The 17,069-nt window shown below is 37.2% G+C and overlaps 2 non-coding genes across 2 annotated transcripts; both read left to right on the top strand.

The window, feature by feature from the left end:
• The first annotated feature begins 10,006 nt into the window (after nt 1-10,006).
• On the top strand, nt 10,007-10,110 carry LOC112763558 (small nucleolar RNA R71). The gene has a single exon (XR_003182897.1). It is a non-coding gene; the product is annotated as a small nucleolar RNA R71 (small nucleolar RNA).
• Nucleotides 10,111-14,335: 4,225 nt separating this feature from the next.
• LOC112765084 (small nucleolar RNA R71) lies at nt 14,336-14,439 on the top strand. Its single transcript, XR_003183508.1, has one exon. It is a non-coding gene; the product is annotated as a small nucleolar RNA R71 (small nucleolar RNA).
• The last annotated feature ends 2,630 nt before the right edge of the window (nt 14,440-17,069 follow it).

Genomic DNA, 17,069 nt, shown 5'->3' with positions numbered 1-17,069 from the left:
TGATACCACAGAACCAGTTGTTAGCTTCAGTAGCCACCAGCGTTCCTCTAAACTTGGACAGATTTATTTTCAGAAAAGTTGCCAGTGTCATAGGGTTATTGTGATTTTCAACGCCTTCATTACCATTACAGTCTCCGCTGTTCTCACCGTTATGTCCCCCATTATGATCTTCATTACCATAACAGTCGATTGCCCGCGTCGTAGCAGTTGCTGTTTCACGCACAGCCTCAGCCATGGTATTTACCACAGCTATAAAAGCATTTGCATCCCTCATCGGATCTTCTACAAGGTTCGCACGCCTACCACATCCTCGTTCCCGTGCAGCCATCAAGATCCTGTTCACACCTTACATTCAATATTAACGTGATCAATTTTAACATCTCAGATAAAATATGAATAGTCCCTGAAATGGATGCACAGTGACACTCATGCAATATATATCACAAGGATATCCTATATATATGAAACACAACTCAGAGTATGCAATGAAGAATGATTTGGTCCATTTCCCTAGGCTTTAATAGGAACAAACTGCTCTGATACTAAACTGCAATGACCAAATTTTCAGTACGCCATGTTCATATTGAAAATCAAGCGTCACTAACTTGCTTTTCTAAAAATTAACTAAATATTTATTATTAAGCCTATAATCATATTAGCGTGCGATCGAATTTTTTCGAAAAACTTTCTTTTCTTTTTTTAAAGACATAATTAAATAAGTACGATAAAAATATAAAATAACACAAACATCAGAGATAGAGATAATATATATCATACATAAATGCCACAGACACATAAATGCCACAGACACATAGCTGGGTGAACCTTTTCAGATTGTGACTCAGCTTTGCTAAAGTTCCCAGTTAGAGGTGTCCAGAGCTCTTAAACACACTCTTCTTGCTTTGGATCACGACTTTAACCACTCAGTCTCAAGCTTTTCACTTGGACCTGCATGCCACAAGCACATGGTTAGGGACAGCTTTGATTTAGCCGCTTAGGCCTGAATTTTATTTCCTTGGGCCCTCCTATCCATTGATGCTCAAAGCCTTGGATCCTTTTTACCCTTGCCTTTTGGTTTTAAGGGCTATTGGCTTTTTCTGCTTGCTTTTTCTTTTTCTTTCTATTATTTTTTTCGCCACTTTTTTTTTCGTAAGCTTTTGCTATTCACTACTTTTTTTGCTTCAAGAATCAAATTTATGATTTTTCAGATTATCAGTAACATTTCTCTTTGTTCATCATTCTTTCAAGAGCCAACAATTTTAACATTCATAAACAACAAGATAAAAAATATGCACTGTTCAAGCATTTATTCAGAAAACAAAAAGTATTGTCACCACATCAATATAATTAAACTAAATTCAAAGATAAATTCGAAACTCATGTACTTCTTGTTCTTTTGTATTAAAAACATGTTTCATTTAAGAAAGGTTAAGGATTCATGGAATTATTCATAGTTTTAAGACATAGTTACTACATACTAATGATCATACAATAAAGACACAAACATAGATAACATAAAGCTTAAAAATCGAAAAATAGAGAAATAAGAACAAGGAATGAGTCCACCTTAGTGATGGTGGCGCTTTCTTCTTGAAGAACCAATGATGTCCTTGAGCTCTTCTATGTCTCTTCCTTGACTTTATTGCTCCTCCCTCATTGCTCTTTGATCTTCTCTAATTTCATGGAGAATGATGGAGTGCTCTTGATGTTCCACCCTTAATTGATCCATATTATAACTCAAGTCTTCTAGAAAAGTGTTGAGTTGTTCCCAATAATTGTTACGAGGAAAGTGCATCCCTTGAGGCATCTCCGGGACTTCTTGGTGATGAGCTTCCTCATGCGTCTCTTGGGATCCATGAGTGGGCTCTCTTGTTTGCTCCATCCTCTTCTTAGTGATTGGCTTGTCCTCTTTAATGAGGATGTCTCCTTCTATGATAACTCCAGCTGAGTAGCATAGATGGCAAATAAGATGAGGAAAAGCTAGCCTTGCCAAGGTAGAGGGCTTTTCGGCTATTTTGTAGAATTCAAGGGAGATGACTTCATGAACTTCTACTTCCTCTCCAATCATGATGCTATGGATCATGATGGCCCGATCCACAGTAACTTTGGATCGGTTGCTAGTGGGGATGATGGAGCGTTGGATGAACTCCAACCATCCTCTAGCCACAGGCTTGAGGTCCAGTCTTCTTAATTGAACCGGCTTGCCTTTGGAGTCTCTTTTCCATTGAGCTCCTTCAACACATATGTCCATAAGGACTTGGTCCAACCTTTGATCAAAGTTGACCCTTCTTGTGTAGGGGCGTGCATCTCCTTGCATCATGGGCAAGTTAAACGCCAACCTTACATTTTCCAGACTGAAATCTAAGTATTTCCCCCGAACCATTGTAAGATAATTCTTTGGATTCGGGTTCACACTTTTATTATGGTTCCTAGTGATCCATGTATTGGCATAGAACTCTTGAATCATTAAGATTCTGACTTGTTGAATGGGGTTGGTCAGAACTTCCCAACTTCTTCTTTGGATCTCATGTCGGATCTCCAGATACTCATTTTTCTTGAGTTTGAAAGGGACCTCAGAGATCCCCTTCTTCTTGGCTACAACATCATAGAAGTAGTCTTGATGGGCTTTAGAGATGAATCTCTCCATCTCCCATGACTCAGAGGTGGAAGCTTTTGTCTTCCCTTCTCTTTTTCTAGAGGTTTCTCCGGCCTTAGGTGCCATAGGTGGTTATGGAAAAACAAAAAAAAGCTATGCTTTTACCACACCAAACTTAGAATATTGCTCGCCCTCGAGCAAGAGAAGAAAGAATAGATGAAGAAGAAGAAAATATGGAGGAGAGAGAGAGAGGGTTGTGTTTCGGCCAAGGAGGAGAAGAGAGGGTTGTGTGGTGTGAAAATGAAGAAGAATGGAGGGGTTTATATAGTGAAGGGAGAGGGAGTAGGTTCGGCTATTTAGGGTGGGTTTGGGTGGGAAAGAGATTTTGAATTTTGAAGGTAGGAGGGGTTTATGGGGAAGAGTGGAAGGATGTGAGTGATGAAGAGGTGATGGGGAAGAGAGATTGAGGTGATTGGTGAAGGGTTTTGGGGAAAAGTGTTATTGGATTGTGTGAAGAAGAGAGAAAGTGAGTTGAGGTACGTGGGAATCCTATGGGGTCCACAGATCCTGAGATGATCCTGTGGGGTCCACAGATCCTGAGGTGTCAAGGATTTACATCCTTGCACCAATGAGGCGTGTAAAACACCCTTTTCATGCAATCCTGGCGTTTAACGCCAGATTGATGCTTGTTTCTGGCGTTGAACGCCAACTTCATGCTTGTTTTGGGCGTTCAACGCCTATTTGCAGCATGTTTCTGGCGTTGAACGCCAGTTCCATGCTTGTTTCTGGCGTTCAGCATCAGCTTTCCTCAGGGTGTATTCCTGGCGTTTAAACGCCAGGATGTTGCTTGTTTCTAGCATTCAACACCAGATCCATGCTCTGTTCTGGCGTTGAACGCCAGCCAGATGCTCCTTACTGCATTTAAACGCCAGTAAGCCCTTCCTCCAGGGTGTGCTTTTTCTTCTGCTATTTTTAATCCTGTTTTTAATTTTAATATTTATTTTGTGACTCCACATGATCATGAACCTAATAAAACATAAAAGAACAATAAAAGAAAAAATAAAATAAAAATTGGGTTGCCTCCCAATAAGCGCTCCTTTAATGTCATTATCTTGACAGTGGGTTCTCATGGAGCCTCAAAGGTGATCAGGTTAATATTGTAGACTCCTAATACCAAACTTAGAGTTTGAATATGGGGATTCAACACCAAACTTAGAGTTTGGCTATGGCCACCCAACACCAAACTTTAGAGTTTGATTGTGGGGGCTCTGTTTGACTCTGTACTGAGAGAAGCTTTTCATGCTTCCTCTCCATTGTTAAAAAAGAACACCCTTGGGTTTTAAACACAAGGTAGTCCCCATTCAATTGAAGGGCTAATTCTCCTCTGTTAACATCTATCACAGCTCCTGCTGTGGCTAGCAAAAGGTCTTCCAAGGATGATGCATTCATCCCCCTCCTTCCTAGTGTCTAAGATTATGAAATCAGCAGGGATGTAAAGGCCTTCAACCTTTACCAACATGTCCTCTACCAATCCATAAGCTTGTCTTACTGACTTATCTGCCATTTGCAATGAGAATATGGCAGGCTGTACCTCAATGATCCCCAGCTTCCCCATTACAGAGAGTGGCATAAGATTTATGCCTAACCCTAGGTCACACAGAGCCTTTTCAAAGGTCATGGTGCCTATGGTACAGGGTATTAAGAATTTACCAGGATCTTGTTTCTTTTGAGGTAAAGTTTGCTGAACCCATGTATCTAGTTCACCAATGAGCAAAGGAGGTTCATCTTCCCAAGTCTCATTACCAAACAACTTGGCATTCAGCTTCATGATAGCTATTAGATATTGAGCAACTTGCTCTCCAGTTACATCTTCATCCTCTTCAGAGGAAAAATATTTTTCACAGCTCATGAATGGCAGAAAGAGGTTTAATAGGATCTCTATGGTCTCTATATGACCTTCAAATTCCTTTAAGTACTCAATAAGGAACTCCTTCTTGCTTGAGAGACGTCCCCTGAGGTCTTCCTCATTGGGATTCACGTCCTCTCCTTCCTCTCTAGATTCGGCCATGTTGATTATGTCAATGGCCTTGCACTCTCTTTTTGGATTCTCTTCAGTATTGCTTGGGAGAGTACTATGAGGAGTTTCAGTGACTTTCTTACTTAGCTGGCCCACTTGTGTCTCCAAATTTCTGATGTAGGACCTTGTTTCACTCATGAAGCTTAAAGTGGCCTTAGACAGATCAGAGACTATATTTGCTAAGTTAGAGGTGCTCTGCTCAGAATTCTCTGTCTGTTGCTGAGAAGATGATGAAAAAGGCTTGCTATTGCTAAACCTGTTTCTTCCACCATTATTAAAGCCTTTGGTGCACGAAATTGTGATCATCAACAATGGCACCAAAAACTTGGTAGCGCTCTCAACGTGAATCACACTTAGTCACAACTCTGCACAACTAACCAGCAAGTGCACTGGGTCGTCCAAGTAATACCTTACGTGAGTAAGGGTCAATCCCATGGAGATTGTTGGTATGAAGCAAGCTATGGTCATCTTGTAAATCTCAGTTAGGTGGATAATAAATGTTATGGAGTTTTTAAATAGTAAATAAAGCAGAAAATAAAGATAGAGTTACTCATGTAATTCAATGGTGGGAATTTCAGATAAGTGTATGGAGATGCTTGTCCCTATTGGATCTCTGCTTTCCTACTGCCTTCCTTCAATCCTTCTTATTCCTTTCCATGGCAAGCTGTATGTAGGGCATCACCATTGTCAATGGCTACATCCCATCCTCTCAGTGAAAAAGGTCCAAATGCTCTGTCACGACACGGCTAATCATCTATCGGTTATCGATCATGTTGGAATAGAATCCCTTGATTCTTTTGCGTTTGTCATCACGCCCAACAATCGCGAGTTTGAAGCTCGTCACAATCATTCAATCTCGGAATCCTACTCGGAATACCACATACAAGGTTAGACTTTCCAGATTCCCATGAATGCCGTCATCAATTCTAGCTTATACCACGAAGATTCTGATTAAGGAATCCAAGAGATATGCGCCCGGTCTAAGGTAGAACGGAAGTGGTTGTGATTCACGCATTCATAGGTGAGAATGATGATGAGTGTCACGGATCATCACATTCATCATGTTGAAATGCAACGAATATCTTAGAATAAGAACAAGCGGAATTGAATAGAAAATAGTAGTAATTGCATTGAAACTTGAGGTACAGCAGAGCTCCACACCCTTAATCTATGGTGTGTAGAAACTTCACCGTTAAAAATACATAAGTGATGAAGGTCCAGGCATGACCGAATGGCCAGCCCCCATGAAAGACCAAATGGTCCAAAGAACTAGATAGTCCAAGACGTCTAATACACTAGTAAAAGGTTCTATTTATACTAAACTAGCTACTAGGGTTTACAAAAGTAAGTAATTGATGCATAAATCCATTTCTGGGGCCCACTTGGTGTATGTTTAAGCTGAGCTTGATCTTTACACGAGCTGAGGCTTATCTTGGAGTTGAACGGCAAGTTGTAATGTGTTTTTGGCGTTCAACTCTGGTTCGTGACGTGTTTCTGGCGTCTGACTCCAGAATGCAGCATGGAACTGGCGTTGAGCGCCAGTTTACATCGTCTAATAACAAATAAAGTATAGACTATTATATATTGCTGGAAAGCTCTGAATTTCTACTTTCCAACGCCATTGAGAGCGCGCCATGTGAAGTTCTGTAGCTCCAGAAAATCCATTTCGAGTGCAGGGAGGTTAGAATCCAACAGCATCAGCAGTCCTTTGTCAGCCTTTTATCAGAGTTTGGCTCGGGTCCCTCAATTTCAGCCAGAAATTACCTGAAATCACAGAAAAACACACAAACTCATAGTAAAGTCCAGAAATGTAAATTTAGCATAAAAACTAATGAAAACATCCCTAAAAGTAGCTAGATCCTACTAAAAACTACCTAAAAACAATGCCAAAAAGCGTATAAATTATCCGCTCATCACAACACCAAACTTAAATTATTGCTTGTCCCCAAGCAACTGAAAATAAATTAGGATAAAAAGAAGAGAATATACTATAAATCCTAAAATATCAATGAATATTAATTCTAATTAGATGAGCGAGACTTGTAGCTTTTTGCCTCTGAACAGTTTTGGCATCTCACTTTTTCCCTTGAAGTTTATAATGATTTGCATCTCTAGGACTTAGAATTTCAGATAGTGTTATTGATTCTCCTAGTTAAGTTTGTTGATTCTTGAACATAGCTACTTTTATGAGTCTTGGCCGTGGCCTTAAGCATTTTGTTTTCCAGTATTACCACCGGATACATACATGCCACAGACACATGACTGGGTGAACCTTTTCAGATTGTGACTCAGCTTTGCTAAAGTCCCCAGTTAAAGGTGTCCAGAGCTCTTAAACACACTCTTTTTGCTTTGGATCACGATTTTAACCACTCAGTCTCAAGCTTTTCACTTGGACCTGCATGCCACAAGCACATGGTTAGGGACAGCTTTGATTTAGCCGCTTAGGCCTGGATTTTATTTCCTTGGGCCCTCCTATCCATTGATGCTCAAAGCCTTGGATCCTTTTTACCCTTGCCTTTTGGTTTTAAGGGCTATTGGATTTTTCTGCTTGCTTTTTTTTCTTTCTAATTTTTTTCACTCCTTTTTTTCTTTTTTCTTTTTTTTCGCAATCTTTTGCTTTTTCACTGCTTTTTCTTGCTTCAAGAATCAATTTTCATGATTTTTCAGATTTTCAATAACATTCTCTTTGTTCATCATTCTTTCAAGAGCCAACAATTTTAACATTCATAAACAACAAGATCAAAATTATGCACTGTTCAAGCATTCATTCAGAAAACAAAAAGTATTGTCACCACATCAATATAATTAAACTAAATTCAAGGATAATTTCGAAATCCATGTACTTCTTGTTCTTTTGAATTAGAAGCATTTTTCATTTAGGAGAGGTGGAGGATTTATGGAATTATTTATAGCCTTAAGATATAGTTACTCGATACTAATGATCATGAGGTAGAGACAAAAAACATAAACACACATATAGCATAAAAATCGAAAAACAGAGATAAGAACAAGGAAGTTAAGGAATGAGTCCACCTTAGTGAGGGTGGCGCCTTTTTGAAGGACTAATGGTGCTTTTTGAGCTCCTTTATGTCTCTTCCTTGCCTCTGTTGCTTGATCCTTAGAGATTTTGGTGCTCTTATCCTTAGTTGCTCCCAATAGTTGTGTGGCGGAAAATGTATCCCCTGAGGTATCTCAGGGATTTCTTAATGAGGGAATTCCTCATGCTCTCTTGATGTGCAGTTAAATGCTCTTCTACTGAGCTATGGACCCTTGAGATGAATCTCTCTATCTCCCATGACTCAGAGGTGGAAAAATTTTTTTGTCTTCCCTTGTCTCTTTTTTTGAGGTTTCTCTGGCCTTAGGGGCCATCAATGGTTATGGAAAAACAAAAAAAGCTATGCTTTTACCACACCAAACTTAGAATGTTGCTCGCCCTCGAGCAAAGAAGAAAGAATGGAAGGAGAAGAAGATATGGAGGAGAGGGAGAGATGTGTATGTTTTGGCCATATGGGTGGGATTGGGTGGGGAAGAGATGGATGGAGGTGATTGGTGAAGAAGAGAGAAGGTGAGTTGAGGTAGGTGGGGATTCTGTATGGTCCACAGATTCTAAGGTGTCAAGAATTTACATCCATGTACCAATGAGGCGTGTAACACGCCCTCTACATGCAATCCTGGCGTTTAACGCCAGATTGGTGCTTGTTTCTGGCGTTAAACGCCAGCTCTAAGCTTGTTCTGGGTGTTCAACGCCCATTTGCAGCATGTTTCTAGCGTTGAACGCCAGCTTTCCTTAGTGTGCAATCCTGGCATTTAAACACCAGACTGCTGCATGTTTCTGGCGTTTAGCGCCAGATCCATGCTCTGTTCTGGCGTTGAACGCCAGCCAGATGCTCCTTACTGGCGTTTAAACGCCAGTAAGTCCTTCCTCTAGGGTGTGATTTTTCTTCTGCTGTTTTTGATTTTGTTTTTAATTTTAATATTTTTTTCGTGACTCCACATAATCATGAACCTAATAAAACATAAAAGAACAATAAAAAGAAAAATAAAATTAGATAAATAAAAATTGGGTTGCCTCCCAATAAGCGCTTCTTTAATGTCAATAGCTTGACAGTGAGCTCTTATGGAGCTTCACAGATGTTCAGAGCATTGTTGGGACCTCCCAACACCAAACGTAGAGTTTGAATGTGGGGGTTCAACACCAAACTTAGAGTTTGGTTGTGGCCTCCCAACACCAAACTTAGAGTTTGACTGTAGAGGCTCTGTTTGACTCTGCATTGAGAGAAGTTGTTCATGCTTCCTCTCATTACCAAATAACTTGGCATTTAGATTCATGATGGCTCCTAGATATTGAGCAACTTACTCTCCAGTTACATCTTCATCCTCTTCAGAGGTAGAATAGTCTTTAGAGCTCATGAATGGTAGAAGGAGGTTTAATGGAATCTATGGTCTCTATATGAGCCTCAGATTCCTTTGGGTCCTCAATAGGGAACTCCTTCTTGGTTGGAAGACGTCCCATGAGGTCTTCCTCATTGGGATTCACGTCCTCCCCTTCCTCCTTGCATTCGGCCATATTGACTATATCAATGGCCTTGCACTGTCTCTTTGGATTCTCTTCTGTATTGCTTGGGAGAGTACTAGGAGGAGTTTCAGTGACTTTCTTACTCAGCTGGCCCACTTATGCCTCCAAATTTCTAATGGAGGACCTTGTTTCACTCATGAAACCTAAAGTGGCTTTAGACAGATCAGAGACTATGTTTGATAAGTTAGAGGTGCTCTGTTCAGAATTCTCTGTCTGTTGCTGAGAAGATCATGGAAAAGGCTTGCTATTGCTAAACCTATTTCTTCCGTCATTATTAAAGCCTAGTTGAGGCCTTTGTTGATCCTTCCATGAGAAATTTGGGTGATTTCTCCATGATGAGTTATAGGTGTTTCCATAAGATTCACCCATGTAATTTACCTCTGCCATTGTAGGGTTCTCAGGATCATAAGCTTCTTCTTCAGAAGATGCCTCTTTAGTACTGTTGGATGCATTTTTCCATCCATTCAGACTTTGAAAAATTATGTTGACTTGCTGAGTCAACATTTTGTTCTGAGCCAATATGGCATTCAGAGCATTAATTTCAAGAACTCCCTTCCTTTGAGGCGTCCCATTATTCACGGAATTCCTCTCAGAAGTGTACATGAACTGGTTATTTGCAACCATGTCAATAAGTTCTTGAGCTTATGCAGGCGTTTTCTTTAGGTGAATGGATCCACCTGCAGAATGGTCCAGTGACATCTTAGAGAACTCAGATAGACCATAATAGAATATATCTATCATTCTCCATTCTGAAAACATGTCAGAAGGACATATTTTGGTCATCTGCTTGTATCTTTCCCAAGCTTCATAGAGGAATTCACCATCTTTTTGTTTGAAGGTCTGAACATCCACTTTAAGCTTGCTCAGCTTTTGAGGAGGAAAGAACTTAGCCAAGAAGGCCGTGACCAGCTTATCCCAGGAGTCTAGCTATCTTTAGGTTGAGAGTCCAACCATGCTCTAGCTCTGTCTCTTACAGCAAAAGGGAAAAGCATGAGCCTGTAGACTTCAGGATCTACTCTATTAGTCTTAACAGTCTCACAGATCTGCAAGAACTCAGTCAAGAACTGATAGGGATCTTCTGATGAAAGTCCATGAAACTTGCAGTTCTGTTGCATTAGAGCAACTAATTGAGGTTTCAGCTCAAAATTGTTTGCTCCAATGGTAGGAATTGAGATGCTTCTTCTATCAAACTTAGAAGTAGGTGTAGTATAATCACCAAGCATCCTCCTTGCATTATTGTTGTTAGGTTCGGCTGCCATCTCCTTCTCTTGTTCGAAAATTTAAGTAAGGTTGTCTCTGGATTGTTGTAATTTGGCTTCTCTTAGTTTCCTCTTCAGAGTCCTTTCAGGTTCAGGGTCAGCTTCAACAAGAATGCCTTTTTCCTTGTTCCTGCTCATATGAAAGAGAAGAAAACAAAAAAAGAAGAGAAGAGGAATCCTCTATGTCACAGTAAAGAGGTTCCTTATTGTTAGTAGAAGAAGAAAGGGAATAAAGAAAGGAGAATCCAAACAGAAGGGTGAGGAGGATAGGGGTAGTGATTTGAGATGAAGAGAGGTGAAGAGAAGTGTTAGTAAATTAAATAAATAGAAGAAGAGGAGAGGGAAAGGATTTCGAAAATAATTTTTGAAAAAGAGTTAATAATTTTCGAGAATTAAGATAAGAAATAAAATTAAAATTAAAAATTGAAACAATTAATTAATTTAAGAATAATTTTGAAAAAGGGGGAGATATTTTCGAAAATTAGAGACGGAGAAGTAGTTAAGTTGTTTTGAAAAAGATAAGAAACAAACAAAAAGTTAGTTAGTTAATTGAAAAAGATTTGAAAATCAAATTTGAAAAGATAAGAAAATAAGATAAGATATTTTGAAATCAAAATTTTTTTTTTGAAAAAGATAAAATTTTGAAAAAGATATGATATAAAAGATATGATTAAAAAGATTTAATTTTTAAAAGTAAAATTGATTACTTGACTAATAAGAAACTACAAGATATGATTCTAGAATTCAAAGATTGAATCCTTTTTAACAAGAAAGTAACAAACTTCAAATTTTTGAATCAATCACATTAATTGTTAGTAAATTTTCGAAAATTTTGAAATAAAATTAAGAAAAATATTTTTGAAAAATTAAAATAAAAAATTCGAAAATAAATAAAAAATGAAAAAGAATTGATTTTTGAAAAAGATTTTGAAAAGATAAGATTTTTAAATTTGAAATTTTGACTTGACTAACAAGAAATAACTAATTTTAAAAATTTTTTGACTAAGTCAACCCAAAATTTTGAAATTTATGAGAAAAACAAGGAAAAGATATTTTTTGATTTTTGAAATTTTAATTATGAGAGAGAAAAACAAAAAAAATGACTCACAACATGAAAATTTTGAATCAAAACACATAATGCATGCAAGAACACTATGAATGTCAAGATGAACACCAAGAACATTTTGAAGATCATGATGAACATCAAGAACATATTTTTGAAAAATTTTTGATGCAAAGAAAACATGCAAGACACCAAACTTAGAAATCTTTAATGCTTGGACACTATGAATGCAAAAATGCACATGAAAAACAATAAAAGACACAAAACAAGAAAACATCAAGATCAAACAAGAAGACTTACCAAGAACAACTTGAAGATCATGAAGAACACGATGAATGCATGTATTTTCGAAAAATGCAAGAAATATTTTTAAAGCATGCAATTGACACCAAATTAAAAATTAACTCAAGACTCAAACAAGAAACACAAAATATTTTTTGTTTCTATGATTTTATGATTTTATGATTTTTTTGTATTTATATTATTTTTTTTCAAAAATATTCTTTAGGAAAACGAAAAAGAGAAAAAAATTTTGAAAGATTTTTTTGAAAAATTTTTGAAATTAAAACAAAAAGAAAATTACCTGATCTGAGCAACAAGATGAACCGTCAGTTGTCCAAACTCGAACAATCCCCGGCAACGGCGCCAAAAACTTGGTGCACGAAATTGTGATCATCAACAATAGCGCCAAAAACTTGGTAGCGCTCTCAACGTGAATCACACTTAGTCACAACTCCGCACAACTAACCAGCAAGTGCACTGGGTCGTCCAAGTAATACCTTACATGAGTAAGGGTCGATCCCACAGAGATTGTTGGTATGAAGCAAGCTATGGTCATCTTGTAAATATCAGTTAGGCAGATAATAAATGTTATGGAGTTTTTGAATAGTAAATAAAGCAGAAAATAAAGATAGAGTTAATCATGTAATTCAATGGTGGGAATTTCAGATAAGTGTATGGAGATGCTTGTCCCTGTTGGATCTCTGCTTTTCTACTACCTTTCTTCAATCCTTCTTATTCCTTTCCATGGCAAGCTGTATGTAGGGCATCACCGTTTTCAATGGCTACATCCCATCCTCTCAGTGAAAAAGGTCCAAATGCTTTGTCACGGCACGGATAATTATTTGTCAGTTCTCGATCATGTTGGAATAGAATCCCTTGATTCTTTTGCGTTTGTCATCACGCCCAACAATCGCGAGTTTGAAGCTCGTCACAGTCATTCAATCCCGGAATCCTACTCGAAATACCACAGACAAGGTTAGACTTTCTGGATTCCCATGAATGCCGCCATCAATTCTAGCTTATATCACAAAGATTCTGATTAAGGAATCCAAGAGATATGCACCCGGTCTAAGGTAGAACGGAAGTGGTTGTCAGTCACGCGTTCATAGGTGAGAATAATGATGAGTGTCATGGATCATCACATTCATCATGTTGAAGTGCAACGAATATCTTAGAATAAGAACAAGCGGAATTGAATAGAAAATAGTAGTAATTACATTGAAACTTGAGGTACAGCAGAGCTCCACACCCATAATCTATGGTGTGTAGAAACTCCACCGTTAAAAATACATAAGTAATGAAGGTCCAGGCATGACCGAATGGCCAGCCCCCATGAAAGACCGAATGGTCCAAAAAACTAGATAGTCCAAGACATCTAATACACTAGTAAAAAGTTCTATTTATACTAAACTAGCTACTAGGGTTTACAAAAGTAAGTAATTGATGCATAAATCCACTTCCGGGGCCCACTTGGTGTATGTTTGAGCTGAGCTTGATCTTTACACGAGCTGAGGCTTATCTTGGAGTTGAACGCCAAGTTGTAACGTGTTTTTGGCGTTCAACTCTGGTTCGTGACGTGTTTCTGGCGTTTGACTCCAGAATGCAGCATGGAACTGGCGTTGAGCACCAGTTTACGTCATCTAATCACGAATAAAGTATGGACTATTATATATTGCTGGAAAGCTCTGGATGTCTACTTTCCAACGCCGTTGAGAGCGTGCCATTTGGAGTTCTGTAGCTCCAGAAAGTTCATTTCGAGTGCAGGGAGGTCAGAATCGAACATTATCAGCAGTCCTTTGTTAGCCTTTTATCAGAGTTTGGCTCAGGTCCCTCAATTTCAGCCAGAAATTATCTGAAATCATAGAAAAACACACAAACTCATAGTAAAGTCCAGAAATGTGAATTTAGCATAAAAACTAATGAAAACATCCCTAAAAGTAGCTAAATCCTACTAAAAACTACCTAAAAACAATGCCAAAAAGCGTATAAATTATCCGCTCATCAGCCTTGTTGAGGCTTTTGTTGATCCTTCCATGAGAAATTTGGATGATTTCTCCATGAGGGGTTATAGGTGTTGCCAAAGGCTTCCTCCATATAATTTACCTCTGCCATTACAGGGTTTTCAGGATCATAAGCGTCTTCTTCAGGAGAGGCCTCTTTAGTACTGTTGGATGCATTTTGCCATCCATTCAGACTTTGAGAAATCATGTTGACTTGCTGAGTCAACATTTTGTTCTGAGCCAATATGGCATTCAGAGCATCAATTTCAAGAACTCCCTTACTTTGAGGCGTCCTATTACTCACTGAATTCCTCTCAGAAGTATACATGAATTGGTTATTTGCAACCATGTCAATGAGTTCTTGAGCTTCTGCAGGCGTTTTCTTTAGGTGAATGGATCCACCTGCAGAATGATCCAGTGACATCTTAGAGAACTCAGACAGACTATAATATAATATATCTATCATGGTCCACTCTGAAAACATGTCAAAAGGACACTTTTTAGTCATCTGCTTGTATCTTTCCCAAGCTTCATAGAGGGATTCACCATCTTTTTGCTTGAAGGTCTGAACATCCACTCTAAGCTTGCTCAGCTTTTGAGAAGGAAAGAATTTAACCAAGAAGGCCATGACTAGCTTATCCCAAGAGTCCAGGCTATCCTTATGTTGTGAGTCTAACCATGTTCTACCTCTGTCTCTTACAGTAAAAGGGAAAAGCATGAGCCTGTAGACTTCATGATCTACTTCATTAGTCTTAATAGTCTCACATATCTACAAGAACTCAGTTAAAAACTGGTAGGGATCTTCTGATGGAAGTCCATAAAACTTGCAGTTTTGTTGCATTAGAGCAACTAGTTGAGGTTTCAGCTCAAAATTGTTTGCTCAATGGCAGGAATTGAGATGCTTCTTCCATCAAACTTGGAAGTAGGTGTAGTATAATCACCAAGCATCCTCCTTGCATTATTGTTATTGGGTTCGGCTGCTATATCCTTTTCTTGTTCGAAAATTTTAGTAAGGTTGTCTCTGGATTGTTGTAATTTAGCTTCTCTTAGTTTCCTCTTCAGAGTCCTTTCAGGTTCAGGATCAACTTCTACAAGAATGCCTTTTTCCTTGTTCCTGCTCATATGAGAAAGAAGAGAACAGAAAAGGAAGAGGAATCCTCTATGTTACAGTATAGAGATTCCTTTATGTTAGTAGAAGAAGAAAGGAATAGAAGAAGGAGAAAAGTTAAGAATCCAAATACAAGGGTGAAGATAGGTTCAGATTCGTGAGATTAAGAGAAGTGTTAGTAAATAAATAAATAAATAGAAGGAGATGAGAGGGAGAGAATTCGAAAATTAATTTTGAAAAAAAGTTAGTAATTTTCAAAAATTAAGAGAGGAAATTAAAATTAAAATTTAAAATAATTAATTAATTAAAAGGATTTTTGAAAAAGAGGGAGCTATTTTCGAAAATTAGAGAGAGAGAAGTTGTTAGGTGGTTTTGAAAAAGATAAGAAACAAACAAAAAGTCAAATAGTTAGTTGAAAAATATTTGAAAGTCAATTTTTGAAAAGATAAGAAGTTAGAAAAGATATTTTGAAGTTGAATTTGAAAAAAGATATAATTTAAAAAGATATTTTGAAAAAGATTTAATTTTTAAAATTAAAATTGATTACTTGACTAACAAGAAACTTAAAATATATGATTCTAGAATTTAAAGATTGAACCTTTCTTAACAAGAAAGTAACAAACTTCAAATTTTTGAATCAATCACATTAATTGTTAGTAAAGTTTTCAAAATTTTGAAATAAAGATAAGAAAAATATTTTGAAAAATATTTTTAAAATTTTGAAAATAAATAAAAAATGAAAAAGATTTGATTTTTGAAAAAGATTTTGAAAAGATAGGATTTTTAAAATTTGAAAATTTGACTTGACTTATAAGAAATAGTTAAGTTTTAAAAATTTTTTGACTAAGTCAACTCAAATTTTTAAAATTTATGAGAAAAATAAGGAAAAGATATATTTTTTTTATTTTTGAATTTTTTTAATGATGAAAGATAACAACATGAAAATGACTCACAACATGAAAATTATGAATCAAAACACATGATGCATGCAAGAACACTAAGAATGTCAAGATGAACATCAAGAATACTTTGAAGATCATCATGAACATCAAGAACATATTTTTGAAAAACTTTTGATGCAAAGAAAACATGCAAGACACCAAACTTTGAAATCTTTCATGTTTAGACACTATGAATGCAAAAATGCACATGAAAAACATCATACAACACAAAACAAGAAAATTTAAAGATCAAACAAGAAGACTTACCAAGAACAACTTGAAGATCATGAAGAACACTATGAATGCATGAATTTTCGAATAATGCAAGAACAAGATGAATATGCAATTGACACCAAACTTAAAACATGACACAAGACTCAAACAAGAAACATAAAATATTTTTTATTTTTATGATTTTATAATTTTTTTGGACTTTTGTATATTTTTTTTTGAAAACATATAGGAAAAAAGGAAGTAATGAATTCAAAGTCCTCAATCAAAATTCCAGGAATCATACCAGGTTAGTCTAAAGCTTGATGGCCAGCCAAGCTTCAGCATACCATTTTGAAACTCTAGAATTCATTCTTAAAAACTCTAAAGGATTTTTCGAAAATAGAGGGAGAAAATTTTTTGAAAGATTTTTGAAAATTTTTTTTGAAAATAAATGAAAAGAAAATTACCTAATCTGAGCAACAAGATGAACCGTCAGTTGTCCAAACTCGAACAATCCCCGGCAATGGCGCCAAAAACTTGGTGCACAAAATTGTGATCTCTAACAATGGCATTCAACTTGGTATGCGCATCTACTAACTCAACACTTTCTTCACAACCTCGCACAACTAACCAGCAAGTGCACTGGGTCGTCCAAGTAATAAACCTTACGTGAGTAAGGGTCGATCCCACGGAGATTGTTGGTATGAAGCAAGTTATGGTCATCTTGTAAATTTTCAGTTAGGCAGATAATATATGGTTATGGAGTTTTCGAATAATAATAATAAATAAATAGAAAATAAAGATAGAAATACTTATGTAAATCTTTGATGGGAATTTCAGATAGGCGTATGAAGATGTTGTGCTCCTTCTGAATCTCTGCTTTCCTACTGCCTTCTTTCAATCATTCTTATTCCTTTCCATGGCAAGCTGTATGTCGGGCATCACCGTTGTCAA

Source organism: Arachis hypogaea, chromosome 2 (genome assembly GCF_003086295.3).
Source record: "Arachis hypogaea cultivar Tifrunner chromosome 2, arahy.Tifrunner.gnm2.J5K5, whole genome shotgun sequence".
Taxonomy (NCBI): Eukaryota; Viridiplantae; Streptophyta; class Magnoliopsida; order Fabales; family Fabaceae; genus Arachis; species Arachis hypogaea.
Note: the sequence above shows the minus strand (reverse complement) of the source record. Positions and strands in the feature narration are given on the sequence as shown.